The sequence below is a fragment of the Triticum dicoccoides genome, chromosome 1A, assembly GCF_002162155.2.
Source record: "Triticum dicoccoides isolate Atlit2015 ecotype Zavitan chromosome 1A, WEW_v2.0, whole genome shotgun sequence".
NCBI classification, from domain to species: domain Eukaryota; kingdom Viridiplantae; phylum Streptophyta; class Magnoliopsida; order Poales; family Poaceae; genus Triticum; species Triticum dicoccoides.
This window is the reverse complement of record NC_041380.1, coordinates 102790598-102802884: the sequence shown is the minus strand read 5'-3', so window position 1 is coordinate 102802884 and position 12287 is coordinate 102790598.

Below are 12287 nucleotides of genomic sequence, written 5' to 3'. Positions count from 1 at the left end.
GGCTTCGGTGGTTGGCGTGACTAGCGCATGCAAAAGAGCATGGCGAGAGAGGGGAAACAAAGAGCATCTCATGGTGAGCCTCCTGGGCGCACTGAGCTCGGGGGCGGTCTAGACGGAGCCAATCATCGACGACAATCTTGGTTGCTCGAGGTAGAAGATGGCTGTGGTGATGATGAAGCAGGGCCTCCCGTCTTGCGTTCTTCGGTGGGGAGGACGAGCGCATCGGGGCGGAGCTTCTTGACACGGTCCCGGGGCGAGGTAGTGGCTACGCGTGCGACAAGCGGCGACAACAGCTGTGCTTGGCGTTGGTGAGGGAGACCGAGAGAAAGGGTGAGGTGGAAAATGGGGGCATCGGCTCGATGCAGACGGCTCCCGTGAAGCGATCCATGGCGTCGCACTGGCCAGGGAAGGTCAGGCAGGCAGGTAGCGTGTCGCGCTGTGCGTGTGTGCGCATCAGCCACCCGCTCAACTGACTGGCGCCGGGAGGATGACAGCGTTGGTGGGCTTGGCTGCGAGCTGTGCCAGGTAGCCTCTCTCTCTCTCTCTTAATTCTTTCTGTTTTCTAATTTGCTTTTCTGCTTTTAATTTAGTAAAAATACTAAACCACTTCTAAAAATTGTGAAATAAATTGTGGGCATCTCTTGAGTTATATCCAACAGCCCTCAACTATTTCCAGAATTATTAGAGCATTTAAAGTATTTATAGAATTTAAATGCCCTAATCCAAATACTTTATGAGTTAATTCAAAAATCCATAGATGACCTAGAAAATGTGCGCCATTTTTGGCAGGGTTTTATCACCCACAATTCACATTTCATTTGAATTTAAACACGATGCAACAAGCAAGTGCTAGCCTAGTGCATAGCAAAGCTAGAGATGTGACAAGAAAGGTTGGCATATCTTTTGAGTTATGTGGATGATTGACAATAAAGAACGGGAACATGTAGTCTAAGATAACCTCCTGGCTATTTGTAGTTTCCAGGTTGTTGCAGTGCATGTAAAAATGATCAGGAATAGACACTTTACAATGTAGGAGTAGGGGATCTATAGCTCGATAAAGTAGCCAAAGCCCCATTAACTCTTGGGAGACTGCGCTGATAGAGAAGATATTTGCATGGATGGCCTCATTAAAGGCCAAATCAGTTCTGTCTACCGAAAACTCCTGGACGAAACTATAACATTCTATGACCTTGGCCATGTATCCATGTTGACCTTCTTTTGATTTATCTACCACATGGACATGTAGAACTTGAAGATCAATTGAGAGGCTCTTCAACATAGAGTCTGATAGAAGCATTTCCCCGACCTTATAAATATTCAATTTCCACCCTTCGGGGATGACAACAGGCATAGGTGGATTGTCCGCAGATGGTCCACAATTGTCATGTGCATTCTTCTCCCATGAATGCGGATTATCTCGCACTACGTCTCCGGTGCCGGCATATCCATAGGGAATCACCTCTATATCATTCATTGTCCACTTAAGCAGGTGGCTCTGGGTCACTTGTCCTAACATAGTGATGCGCTCTTCAGGGCAACGACCAAGATTCGAAGCCCGTCACTACCTCCTACACCAGCACCGTCGTCATATCAAGTGACAGGATGACCCCGTGCATCATTCTGCTACTATCGGTTAATGATTTGCCCCTTGGCAACCCTTGATACGTCTCCAACGTATCTATAATTTTTTATTGTTCCATACTATTATATTATGTGTTTTGGATGTTAATTTTACACTTTTATATTATTTTTGGGACTAACCTATTAACCAGAGGCCCAGCCCAAATTGCTATTTTTTGCCTATTTCAGTGTTTCGCAGAAAAGGAATATCAAACGGAGTCCAAACGGAATGAAACCTTCGGGAACATGATTTTTTGGAACAAACGTGATCCAGAAGGCTTGGAGTGGACGTCAAGAAACATCCAAGGAGGCCACGAGGCAGGGGACACGCCTACCCCCTGGGCGTGCCCTCCACCCTCGTGGGCCCCTCGTTGCTCCACCGACCCACTTCTTCCTCCTATATATACCTACATACCCCAAAAACATCCAGGAGCACCACGAAACCCCATTTCCACCGCCGCAACCATCTGTACCCAAGATATCCCATCTTGGGGCCTTTTCCGGAGCTCCACCGGAGGGGGCTTTGATCGCGGAGGGCCTCTACATCAACTCCATGGCCCCTCCGATGGTGTGTGAGTAGTTTACCTCAGACCTTCGGGTCCATAGCTAGTAGCTAGATGGCTTATTCTCTCTCTTTGGATCTCAATACAAAGTTCTCCTCGATTCTCTTGGAGATATATTCGATGTAACTCTTTTTGCGGTGTGTTTGTCGAGATCCGATGAATTGTGGGTTTATGATCAAGATTATCTATGAACAATATCTGAATTCTTTTATGTATGATTGGTTATATTTGCAAGTCTTCAATTATTAGTTTGGTTTGGCCTACTAGATTGATCTTTCCTGCAATGGGAGAAGTGCTTAGCTTTGGGTTCAATCTTGCGATGCTCGATCCCAGTGACAGAAAGGGAACCGACACGTATTGTATTGTTTCCATCGAGGATAAAAATATGGGGTTTATATCATATTGCATGAGTTTATCCCTCTACATCATGTCATCTTCCTTAAAGCGTTACTCTGTTCTTATGAACTTAATACTCTAGATGCATGCTGGATAGCGGTCGATGTGTGGAGTAATAGTAGTAGATGCAGGCAGGAGTTAGTCTACTTGTCACGGACGTGATGCCTATATACATGATCATACCTAGATATTCTCGTAATTATTCGCTTTTCTGTCAATTGCTCGTCAGTAATTTGTTCACCCACAGTAATACTAATGCTATCTTGAGAGAAGCCACTAGTGAAACCTATGCCCCATGGGTCTGTTCTCCATCATACAAGTTTCCAATCAATTTTATTTTGCAATCTTTACTTTCAATCTATATCATAAAAATACCAAAAATATTTATCTTATTATTATTATCTCTATAGATCTCACTCTTGCAAGTGGCCGTGAGGGGATTGACAACCCATTTATCACGTTGGTTGCGAGGTCCTTATTTGTTTGTGTAGGTATGAGGTGACTCGCGCGTGGTCTCCTACTGGATTGATACCTTGGTTCTCAAAAACTGAGGGAAATACTTACGCTACTTTGCTACATCACCCTTTCCTCTTCAAGGGAAAACCAACGCAGTGCTCAAGAGGTAGCCAGAAGGATTTCTGGCGCCATTGCCGGGGAGATCTACGCCAAGTCAAGACATACCAAGTACCCATCACAACTCTTATCCTTCGCATTACATTATTTGCCATTTGCCTCTCTTTTTCCTCTCCCCCACTTCACGCTTGTCGTTTTATTCGCCCTCTTTTCCTTTGCCCTCTCTTTCCGTTCGCCTTTTCTTCGCTTGTTTGCTTGTGTGTTGGATTGTTTGCTTGTCACGATGGCTCAAGATAATATTAAATTGTGTGACTTTGCCAATACCAACAATAATGATTTTATTACCACTCTGGCTGCTCCTCTTACCGATGCTGAATCTTGTGAAAGTAATACTGCTTTGCTAAATCTTGTCATGAAAGATCCATTTTCTAGCCTTCCTAAACAACTTTGTTGATTTGTGTGATATGCAAAAGAAGAAAGATGTGGATAATGATATTGTTAAACTTAAGCTATTTCCGTTTTCGCTTAGAGATCGTGCTAAAGCTTGGTTTTCGTCTTTGCCTAAAAATAGTATTGATTCATGGAATAAATGCAAAGATGCTTTTATCTCTAAGTATTTTCCTCCCGCTAAGATCATCTCTCTTAGAAACGATATTATGAACTTTAAGCAACTTGATCATGAACATATTGCACAATCTTGGGAGAGGATGAAATTAATGATACGCAGTTGCCCTACACATGGATTGAATTTATGGATGATTATACAAAATTTTATGCCGGATTGAATTTTGCTTCTAGAAATCTTTTAGATTCGGCCACGGGGGCACTTTTATGGAAATCACTTTAGGAGAAGCCACCAAACTCCTAGATAATATTATGGTTAATTATTCTCAATGGCACACTAAAAGATCTACTAGTAAAAAGGTGCATGCAATAGACGAGATTAATGTTTTGAGTGGAAAGATGGATGAACTTATGAAACTGTTTGCTAATAAAAGTGATCCTACTGATCCTAATGATATGCCTTTGTCTACTTTGATTGAGAATAATAATGAATCTATGGATGTGAATTTTGTTGGTAGGAACAATTTTGGTAATAATGCGTATAGAGGTAATTTTAATCCTAGGCCGTTTCCTAGTAATTCCTCTAATAATTTTGATAATTCCTACAACAATTCTTATGGAAATTATAATAAGATGCCCTCTGATTTTGAATCTAATATTAAAGCATTTATTAGTTCGCAAAAGAGTTTCAATGCTTTGATTGCAGAAAATTTGCTTAAGATTTATGAGTTGGCTAGGAACGTGGATAGAGTTTCTCTTGATGTTGATTCTTTGAAACTTAGATCTATTCCACCTAAGCATGATTTCAATGAGTCTCAAAGCCATGAGAATTTCCATTGATGATTGCAAAGAAAGAACCGCTAGGATGCGTGCTAAGAAAGATTGCTTTGTGAAAGCGTGTTCTTCTAGTTTTCATGATAATAAGGATGAAGATCTAAAACTGATTGATGTGTCCCCTTGTCGGTGTCAAAACTGGCGGATCTCGAGTAGGGGGTCCCGAACTATGCGTCTAGGATTGATGGTAATAGGAGATGGGGGACACGATGTTTACCTAGGTTTGGTCCCTCTCTATGGAGGTAATACCCTACTTCCTACTTGATTGATCTTGATGAATATGAGTATTACAAGAGTTGATCTTCCACGAGATCATAATGGCTAAACCCTAGAAGTCTAGCCTATGGATATGGTAATGAGTATATGTGGTGTCCTTTCCGGACTATCCCCTTCGGTTTATATAGACACCGAGGGGATCTAGGGTTTACATGGAGTTGGTTACATAAGAAGGAATCTTCGATCGCCAAGCTTGCCTTCCATGCCAAGTAGAGTCGAATACGAACACGATGCATTCTTCGGCCTTCATGTCTTCACAGCCCATCAGTCCGGCCCATGGATAACAGGCCGGACGCCCGAGGATCCCTTAGTCCAGGACCCCCTTAGTAGCCCCTGAACCTGGCTTCAATGAAGAGGAGTCCGGCGCGCAGATTTGTCTTCGGCATTGCAAGGCAGATTCCCTCCTTCCGAACTCCAGAATAGTCTTCGGACGAGGTAAGTATATCCGGGCCTGTATATATAATTGCAGAGAATATTATATACCTCGAGCCCAACTTGTTGATAACTGTTCACGACATCATATCATGCCCGCCCGGTTACTATTTCCAACCGTCGGCTAGCGAGCCGCCCCACATCTCGGGGCGCAGTTTTACTGGGACGTGTCGTCAAGGCAGGGATCGTGTCCCTTTATTTATGGGATTTTCATCAATGGAGGCGTGGGTAACCCAATCATCCCATGGGTACAACTCCTTGGTGATAGGTAAGTTTAGAGACCCCGGGGGAGACGCCCAGTATTTGGGGCCTTTATATAGAGACCCAGTCTCGTCTTCTCCCCTTGCGCTTGCTCCTTCCTCAATCCCAGCCACCCCAAGTACCAACCCTCGGGCTCCAATCGCCACCAGCCCTAGTCATGTCCGGATCCAGCCGGTGGGTGGCTTCTTCTGTCACAGAGGAGGATATTGCGGAGCTCCGCGTAGCGAGGTATCTGACCCCGGAAATCTCTCATCGGCTTCCGACGCAAGGGCAAGTCATACCGACCCCCAGATCTGGCGAGAGGTTAGTATTTGTATCCCACTTCCTTCACGGGCTAGGGTTCGCACCTAACCCCTTCGTCCGGGGGCTCATGTTTTACTATGGGCTAGATTTTCATGATCTGGCCACGGACTCTGTTCTACTCATCTCAACATTTATCGTTACGTGTGAGGCCTTACTCCGGACTCCTCCGCACTTTGGTTTGTGGCTCAAGACCTTTGATGTGAGGCCGCAGGTGGCAGAGGAGGAGCAGACATAGTGTGGTAGCGTCATAATAGGCAAGCTGGCCGGCGCGGTTTGGCCCGAATGATCTTTCGCCAAATCTCCAAACGTATGGCAGCAGGGGTGGTTTTATATCAACGAGCCGCGGGGCCCCAAGTGGGTGGCTACACCTGTGTTCCGGCCCGGTCCTCCAATTCAGCTCGCTTCGTGGGTCAATAAGGGATTGGACTGGGGATCCGTCAATGAAGTGCAGACTCTGCAAGGTCGCATCCGGAGCCTTACCGAGAAGGGCATCGATCTTGTGAACGTTGTTCAAATAATTCTAGTCCGCCAGATCCTGCCATGTTAGCGGCGTCCTCTTCGTATGTGGGAGTTTAACCTAGAAGGGCGGCGGACTCTACAGCACTTCTTCGGCACTACGCATGAAGGAATGTGGAAATTATATTTCGGGGAACGAGAGCAATGGTCGGACACCACCGAAGACGTTGGCCTTGACTGCAATCATCCGGACACTTCAATAAGTATTCGATATCCGAGCACCTTCCATTCAGGAATCTCTTAACAAGATACTGAACAATCCGTCCCTGTACAGGACTGGATAAAGAAAGCGGTGCTAATCTGGTGTCCGGCGCCTCTTCCCGAAGGCCCTGCGACTGACCTGCTGATGAGAATGCTGATCCCGACACCGTACCAGGTGGCTGCGTTTGGGGAAACCGAAATCCGTTTGCCCAAGAGCAAGAGTGCAGAGGGGGCCCTCCAGGGAATGAAGAGGGTCGCCTCCGAAGATCAGGAGGGGAGTCCTTCCAAGAGAGGAAAAACACCATCGTCGAGCGGCTTGGGCCGGGCGAGCGAGGCTGCCGTAGAGTTTGATGACGAGGACGAACCTCGAGGCAGACCGTAAGCGAGGTTTGGGTACTTTAAACGCACCTCATTCTTTTCCTATTAGTGAAGTAATCATCCGATATATGTTCGTCCACGCAGGTTAACGCCTGGTGCTTCTCAATCGTCCTCTTCCTCGGGAGATCTTCTTCTGGAGATGATGGAGAGTGACACGCCTTCTCCAGCCACATCGCCCAATAGGGGAGATGATACCGAGGTATCGTCCCGACGGGCTCCTCCTGAACACCAAGTAGTACAGGAAGCGAAGAAGGTGTTACCCGAAGGCGGTGCCTCTGTCACTCGAGGTTCCGGGATCAAGACTGGCGTCCCCGAACCATCCGGTTTATAGCCGGAGATGATTCTGGAGGCAAGTAAGAGGGTTCCTTCACAGGAATGACGTACTCCGGCGGCGGTTTCCGAAGGCCCAGGAGCGCCGGACATGCTGACGGGCTTGCTATGACGAGCATCCAGTTCAGAAGAACACCGTACCTTGATGGCTACGGTGGTCAAAAGGGTTCTATCCGCGAAGAGTGGATTGAATGAGGCCTTCACGAGCCTTCTAAGAGGTTTTGAGGTTTGTGATGTAGTTTTGTCAATTCAATTTTATTGACAGAATGCACCTGTTGTATATGCAGTAGCCCCTGAGACTCGGATTGTCTTCCAAAGGAAGCGATCGGAGGATCAAAGAGATATGCTCAGATATTAACCTTGGTTTAATTTGAAATACAGGCTGCTTCCCCTCCTGTGGCTGCCCGGAATACGGAAGTGGCCTAACTATAGCAAAAGTTGGATATTGCGGAGGATGACCTTGCATTGATCAACAGGCGTCTTGACGACTCGCAAGGTATGTATTTCGAGCATTCTTTACACCAATGTGCTTGATGCGGGAAAGTGCTTTATATGAAATGCGCATGAAATGCAGATGGTGCTGCCGCCATGGAGGCTCTTCGGGTGGAGCTAGTCCGGGCCAAGGAGCGGGCCCGGCTTAGTGATACTGCTGCTGAAGAGGCATCGGTTGAATTGAAGGCCGAACAAGCTGCGCGATGCCAGGGCGAGGAGAAGTTATCCATGATGACACTCGCTTTGGAGAATGCTATCGGCCGCTGCGAATTTCTTGAGAAGGAGAATAAAGCCTTAACGGCTGAACTGGACAAGGCCCAACAGGAGGCAAGAGAAGCGCGATCAGAGTCCAGAGCACTCCATGAGGAGGTTCGGCAGGCGAAAGAGATAGTGGCTGGAAAGCCTTTTCTTCTGCAGACTAAGTTCGGCGACCGAACTGTGCTCAGCTGAACCAAGTATGGAGTTCTCCGGACAAGTATTTGGACTTGTTGAAGAGTTCTTCCGATGCAGCACGGTATTACCAAGCGCGAGCTGGATATGCAACGGAGAAGGTTTTTTGGTCACAGTTTGATGCGTCGAAGCGCCCGCTACTGATCAATGAACAGATGTCCCAATGGGCCGAACTTCATAGGGTATCTGGAGCTGCCATGAAGGATGTTATAATCCGGTTGTGGCCAACCGAGCATGTGCCGAGTAGCTATTTCGGCTTGGTGCAGAAGCTTGTCAACATGGTGCCACGATTCGGTGTTGTGAAGCGATCGGCGTGCATTGAAGGTGCACGGATGGCCCTTGCCCGAGTTAAGACATTCTAGGGAAAGATGAAGAACATCGACGTCACCACGAAGGGTCCGCCTGAAGGCAGGGACCGTCCGGAACCGGAGAGTTATTTTGAAGACGTCCTAGAGGCCGCCCGCTTGATAGAGGGTCAATGCTTGATAGATTATATTCAAGCTCTTTCAGACAACTTTATAGTTAATCTATTTATGTTTTGCTTGAAGAGCTTGAATTCCTCCTATGCGGTCGTTTTAATATAATCTGAAAGTTTCCCAGTCGTCGGCTTCAGCCCCCTCGTAGGAAGTACGGGGGTGTTCGGAAAAACATTTAATCACTCTTTATCCAACGTCTTGGTCCATGAAGGAGGTGATAATGCGGCGAACCAGGCAATTGGACTATAAGGCGTTAACACTTTCACTTAACCATAGGAGTTTTATGGTGGGGCTACGACATAGCCCCTGGTGTGTATGCGGCGTGTGGTGCCTTGCATATATGATCTGAAAAATATCCCTCATGTTACACGGAGAATCTCTAAAGATTCCAATAAGTCGTCAAGTGGTTGACCAGCTCTGTTGCATCATGACAGTCAGTTTTCGGCTTTCTCTACTGAGGTGCTCATCCAGTCTAGGCCAGGGCACAATCGCAGTAGTTCTCCATTTACTACCCTAGCCGATAGAGCGGAACGTAGGGTAGCAAACACAGGAGCCGGGCAACCCAACTATTGACCCAAGACAATGATTCGGAGTTGATGCATATAAGGCCAAACTGGCGACACCGAAGTACGCTATAGAGCTGTTCGGATTTTTACTGGCAGCTCATTCATTCCCATGCCGATCCCCTGGCAGGGTATACCTAGGTGTATCTGCGGAGCAGCCGTTAAGGCTATACTTATTGTTGAAAGAGTATGAAAGATTGGTTTGGATGAGACTTACTAAGAATGGAGTGATGTGCCAATGATAAATTTATGTATATATATATATATATAAAGAACCACGAACCCGGCTATTTGACATGCTCGGGGTCGGGATCAGAGGAAAGAGGGCATAGTACAGGATCAGAATAAAGAGTGTGGTCCACAAAAAGTTATTTTGGACCTCCTGTCGCACGTCTGTGTCGCTCGTCCTCGGGGAGGGGAATCCTTAACGGAAGTAGCCCCTTAGGTGAGCATACGGATCCGAACTCCGATAGAGTCCGTTGTAGGTGTTGTCCAGCTGGTCACCTGTTCTTTAGGGATGATACAGAAAAATAAGGTAAGCAGATAAAAAACGTTACGGGAATTCTTGTAGGGTGGTCCGTATTGTGCTTCCGCCGATGCCCATGGTATCTTGAGTGCGTAGTGATGTGCACGCGGTTCAAATTTTGTTAGTACAGCACGTGGGTGGCGGAAGACAAACTGCTACTTGCGTTCCCGGAGTGGTCGAACATCAGAGGGGAACTGCTTCTGGCCCCTGGCGTTCTGCTGGCAAGCCGATTTGTCATATTTATCTCCTGGTGGCCTCCTCCCCTTGTGGTCAGTGTTAAGCTTGCCTGCCTGCTTGAAGACCCAACAGTTTCGGTTGGTAAGATTGGCTGGCCTATTGAGGTGACCGTGAATATGACAAGGTCGGTCCAATATCCTGTCAAGGGTGGATGGTCCATCCTGGTTTGCCTTTGGTGGCTTCTTCCATTGATCGGGCTTCGGACTGTGAAATCCGGCGTTCACTGTTGTGTCGCGTATATTACTGCGACTGTTGTGTTCGGTTCGTCGTGGCTTGCCATTGCCATCTCGGATTTCGGAAGTGCCCGGGCCGCTGGCATCGTTGATTTTACGAGCAAGCCAGTTGTCTTCTCTCGCGCAGAAGCGGGTCATTAGAGCGATAAGGGCTGCCATGGATTTGGGTCCTTCCTGGCCGAGGTGACGTTCTAGCCATTCATCCCGGACGCTATGTCTGAATGCCGCAAGGGCTTCTGCGTCCAGACAGTCGACAATTTGGTTCTTTTTCACTAAGAACCTGGTCCAGAGCTCCCTGGCTGACTCACCGGGCTCCTGGGCAATGTGACTTAAGTCATCGGCGTATAATGGTCGGACATATGTTCCCTGGAAGTTGTCTCGAAAGGCGTCTTCCAAATCTTCCCAGTTGCTAATGGAATTTTCTGGCAAAATGTCTAGCCAGTATCGAGCTGGCCCTTTAAGCTTGAGAGGTAGGTATTTAATGGCGTGGAGGTCGTCTCCACGGGCCATGTGAATATGGAGGAGGTAATCCTCGATCCATGCCGCTAGATCTGTTATTCCATCGTATGATTCGATGTTGATGGGTTTAAACCCGTCTAGAAATTTGTGCTCCATTACTTCGTTAGTGAAGCAGAAAGGGTGTGCGGCTCCTCTATGTTGAGCCACACTATGAAGCACCTCCGGCGGGCTCCGTTTATGGTGCTCGAACAGGGCATGGTCGGCTTTATAGTGTCTGAATAACCGACCATCATTGTCGGTCGGGGTATATCTTCGTGATCTGTACACCGATCTTGTGCGTCCTGCTCTACCCTCCATGTCTTGGTTGATATCGTGGGTATTCCCCTGAACTGTTTTGTTTTGAGTGCCGGATGGTTTGGTATGGTGCTCTAGTTGGGCTGCTGCTATGTCTGGACCGAACTGTGGTTGGCCCGCCGCATTGTTCGATGGTGGTATGAGTTCTATCATTCTGCCATCATATTGAGGGAGCCACTTATTCTCGGAGTGGCTTTTGACTGGGCTGCTAAGGCCGTATTCTTCGGCGGCCAAGACCTCGGTCCATCTATCGTTGAGCAAATCTTGGTTTGCTTGAAGCTGCAGCTGCTTCTTTCTTAGGCTCCTTGCAGTGGCTATTAGCCGGCATTTGAAGCGCTCCTGCTCGAGAGGTTCCTTGGGGATGATAAAATCCTCGTTGCCAAGGGTCTCCTCTTCCTCGGAGAGTTGGAGATAATTGTTGTCCTCCGAGTCCCCATATGTGGTCTGTTCAACAGAGCTGTCTTGCCCGCCTTCCTGTTCCTCCTGCTCGGATTCTACCTCAACAGGGTCTTTGTTGTCTGGAGTATTGTCTTCTCTGGTGCTGGCAGTGTTTTCCCTTGGCGATGTGACCTAGAGCGCAGGTGTCTAGGCTGTGTATCAGGCGGTTTATTCTCGACCGGATCCTCCTTTTCATCATCGAGAGCGCCGTAAGGTGTGTCTATCATACACATGGCATACCATGAAGTGGTCATCCCATGTTGAGTGGGTAGTAAGCTCTGGCCCTGCCCCTTATCATCATCCACACCGTCGGTGTCTTCTGGACAGGGATCGGGCATGTTGGTTAGGTCTTCAACAGTGGCTATGAAGTGGGTGGCGGGTGGGAAACAAAATTCTCCATTATCCGCTGAAAGTTCGAACCGAACATAGTTCGGCGACGAGTCGTTTGCCAGGGATAGGTTTTTGAGCGACTTTAGTATGTCACCCATGGTCGAGTGTTGGAAGACATTTGCGGTGCTGAACTTGAAGATCGATAACCGATCGAGTTCGGTATACGCGGGCTTGCAGGGTTCAGAGCTCGACATCGGAGGCGAGTCTGAGGTTCTATTGATGCAGATACCGTATAAAGTGGAATCTGCATGCGGCTCCAGCGTCGTGGAATCGGTAGCCCCCGTGATGGGGTCGATGAGAGAGTCCTGGATTAGGGGGTGTCTGGACGGCCGGACTATATCCTTTGGTTGGACTGTTGGATTATGAAGATACAAGATTGAAGACTCCGTCCCGTGTCCGGAAGGGACTTTCCTTGGTGTGGA